The sequence below is a fragment of the Camellia sinensis genome, chromosome 5, assembly GCF_055761805.1.
Source record: "Camellia sinensis isolate YWXY chromosome 5, ASM5576180v1, whole genome shotgun sequence".
NCBI classification, from domain to species: domain Eukaryota; kingdom Viridiplantae; phylum Streptophyta; class Magnoliopsida; order Ericales; family Theaceae; genus Camellia; species Camellia sinensis.
In genome coordinates, this window is record NC_138965.1 from 41,069,667 (window position 1) to 41,073,913 (window position 4,247).

A 4,247-nucleotide genomic window follows, 5' to 3' on the forward strand; every position below is an offset into this window, starting at 1 on the left:
TATGGGCTTAAGCAAGCTCCTCGGGCATGGTTTTCTACATTCTCCACTTTTCTCTTATCCCAAGGTTTCATTGCTAGTCATTGTGACTCTTCTTTGTTTATTAAGAAGACTACATCTGCCATCACCATTCTGCTTATATATGTTGATGATATTTTGCTAACTGGGAGTGATGGTTCTTATATTACCTCGTTGCTTGCTCAAATGCATCAAGTTTTTTCCATGAAAGAGTTGGGTTTTCTGAATTATTTCTTGGGCATCTCTGTTCACACTTCTGCTGCTGGTTTCTTTTTGCATCAATCTAAGTATGCCACTGAGATATTAGCCAAAGCTGGGATGTCCCACTGCAAGCCCTATGCCTCTCCCATGGCTACTAAATCCTCCAGCTTCCCCAACTCTGATCTTCCATTTGCTCAGCCTGCTCTGTATCGCAGTATTGTTGGGGCTCTTCAATATCTGACCATTACTCGCCCCGACATTGCTTTTGCTGCCAACTCTGCCTGTCAACATATGCACGCTCCTTTGGTTAGTCATTTTAATGCTGTCAAACGCTTATTGCGTTATTTGAAAGGAACTCTTGCTAAGGGTCTTCAGTTTCAGCCAGGCCCTCTTGTTCTCACTGCCTATTCGGATTCCGACTGGGCTGGGAACGCCATTGACCGCAGATCCACTACTGGCTTTTGTATTTTTCTGGGTCCCAACTTGATTTCTTGGTCTGCGAAGAAACAACCTACTGTTTCTCGCTCCTCCACTGAAGCCGAATATCGCGCTCTTGCTCAGACTTCAGCCGAGCTTAGCTAGCTTGGCATGCTTCTTCGGGATCTGCACATTCCTCTTGACCCACCTACTCTATGGTGTGACAATCTCTCTGCCATTGCTCTGTCTAGTAATCCGGTTTTTCATGCTCGGTCTAAACATATTGAAGTGGACTATCATTTTGTTTGTGAGCGTGTTGCTTCCAACCAGTTGCTTATCAAACATCTTGCTACTGCTGACCAGATTGCTGATATCCTCACCAAACCCCTTTCAGTTTCTCGGTTTAACTTTCTTCAACACAAGCTTCTGGCTCATTCTTCTCCTGTCAGCTTGACGGGGCATGTTAAGCAACCTCAGTTGCAGAATTCACATCAGTTGCAGAATTCACAGCATGACCAATCTGTTTGAAGTCTTGCGGAATTCACAGCATGACAAATCTGTTTGAAGTCTGTTAGATTAGTCAACACTAAATCTGTTTGAAGTCTGTTAGATTAGTCAACACTAGTTAGTATTAACTATAGCAGTTGTAAAGTTATTAGAACTATAGTTAATTGTAACTATAGTTAGGTAGAGTATATTAGTTTATAAATACTGTACATGTGTAGATTGATTGAAACTATTAATAAAAAATCTGTTTTGACTCTTCTTCATTTTCTTGAATCTGCTTTATGAAATCTGCTTTAGACATGCAGTATGTGCATGTCAATACAGTTGTGCAATTGATGTGTGCACTAGTTTTGTTTTGTTTTTTTTTTTTCTATTGCACCCGTGATCTGCACTTGGGTACATTGATTTGAACCAAACCATGTGGCAGTACACTAGTGGTGCACCTCTCCCTCATTCGTATAATTTTTGTTTATTTTTTTCTTTTTTCTTTTGCACCCGTGATCTGCACTATCCTTTGTTTGTGTATTCTCAGAGGAACGGACAAACAAAGGGCAATTTTATTTTTTTGTCCACTGACTATTGAACCTTTTTCCCCTACCCAAACTCTTGTGAATAGTGTTAACTTTTTTACCTTTTTAGTAATTTTTTGACTTTTTGTCTTAGAGGATCGCAAACAAACACTTAATAAAACTTAACAGCTTTTTTAAAAAGATAATATATATATATGATTCACACCAATGACATAGGCTATTTTTAATTGCCGAAAATGTTGTTTAATATGATTCCATTCCATTCATTTTGTCCATTGCTTCTTCACGCCATCTTCGTAACAGCTTCCTCCGTTCGCATGCCCTCAAAAGATCTCTTTCACATTCGGTGCAAAAGAATTTTTTGTCAAGACACATACAAGTTGAGAAATGTCTTATTCTCCGACTTTATCATCCCAATTGCACCTTTAATAAAATAGCAAATAATATCAACTAATCAATTCTCTTTAAATTTTTTACAGATCTGAGTTGAAACCCTAGGTTTACTTTCTTTTTACTTTTTTTTTTTTTTTTTTTTTACATTTTTTCTTTTTTGCTATTGTATTGTTGTTATCCATAGCTTCAGATTCTATAGTTTTGTTTTGTTTGGTTTTTGTTTTTGTTATGTTTTGTTTTTGTTTTTGTTTTTGTTTTTTTGTTTTTTTTGTAGTTGTTGGTTGATGACGACGACGATGATGATGCGTGGTTGGTGTTGTTGATGATGTAATATATTGCATATCCATATGGTTGGTTTGAACAGATAGTGAGTGGATTTTCGATGAGGAAAGACCGACTAGAGTCGTTAAATTTGGACAGATAGATAGTAGGAAGAGATATATATTTTCAACAGATAGATTTGTTGTTGTTAGATTTTCAACAGATAGATTTGTTATTATTGTTGAACAAATAATAAAATTGGAATAGATAGATTTAAAAAGATAAATGAAAAAATAGAACATATATGAAAATTCGTACAGATATTTGAATAAATAAAGGATAAAAATTGAATAGTTAGTCAAATAATTTAAACGGATAGATATATATTTTGAACAGACAAGGAAAAAATGAACAGATAGGGGAAAAAATTCAACATATAGATATAAATTTGAATAGATAGTTCAAAATTTTGAGCAGATAGATATAAATTTAAGCAGACGATAAAGAAAAGTCAAACAGATAAAAAAGTCAATAGGCAAATTCAGAGGTAAAATTATAAACAAAATATCTTTTAAAACAAACAAAATGATTTCTCACCAAACTATTTCACAAAGGGTGAATCTATCAACTAACAAAAAATATCTATCGGACTTAATGCCTTACACCCTTCTTAAAAAGAATTTATTACCAATTTTCTCTTTTTTTGATTGTGTCTTAAAGCGATTTACTTATGACATTTGTGATATCTATATCACAAATTATCATAACTTGTATGTAGTACATACCTAAAAAAGTGTATATTGTAAAATGATCCAATTAAATTTTAGAAATACATAAAATATTGTGAATTTAGTAAAAAATAAAAATAAAAAGCTCCACTTTTCCGGCATCTTCGTCCCCATGTCCAGCCCACGACTTTTCCCTCACTTTTCTACTCCCTTTCATTTGTTTATTTTCTTTTTAATTATCCCAACTTCCTAGCAGCTTCTACCATCTCCAAATGTCTACCCATGGAGTCTCATTCACATTTGTTGCAAAATATAATATTATGTACAAACAAGTGTTGAAGCTTCCAGGACAAATCATAAATCAACAGGTAAATTATGGTAGCATATATATATATATATATATTTTTTTTTTTTTTTTAAATTTTATTTTTTACTCAGTCCCTCCTTTTATATATATGGTTAGATATAGTTACATCTCCTATAAACTGTCTATGATGCCTTGACAGATAGCATTCATCTCACCCCATAGCCATTCTTCTATCCTTATATCTTTGTGTAGCTTTAATCCAATGGAGATTGTCCTTAAAATAGAGTGTATATTATATTTGACAAAATAACATTTGCAGAAAAAATCATAATATAAAAATATAGAAAAAAGTCTCATTTAAATTTTTCTACATAGGTCCAAAACCTTCAATTCTGACGTTTTTCGATAGCCTCTAATTTACTAATGAAAATTGTTTCAAATCATGGTATTGGGTCACTTTCCAAAGAAGAACAAGGAAGATTGTGAAAACATCGAAAAACTAAAACTTTACTTTTTAAAATCTCCAAACAGATCATTGGCTAAAACATGTCAAGACCGTAACCTAAGGGTTTAAATAACAAAAAGAAAAACAAAGGAAAGAGAACAATTGTCAAAAAACATTTCACTTGCCCTCTTGTATTATTTTATTTCATTGAGTTTATTTTCTTCCAGTGGAGGTATATATGCTTTGTTCTAATCCTAGTAGAGTGTGAGGGTCAAGATCAACTACCCCACTGGGACCAATAATGTTTTGAAAGTACTGGCAACATGTGCATACACTGGCTTCTAGGATGGTGTAAAAAAGAAGGTTTTAAAAATTAAATCCATGAACAAATTAGATAAGGGGTTATATGGATGGATTATTAATTCAATTATGTAAAATCAGAT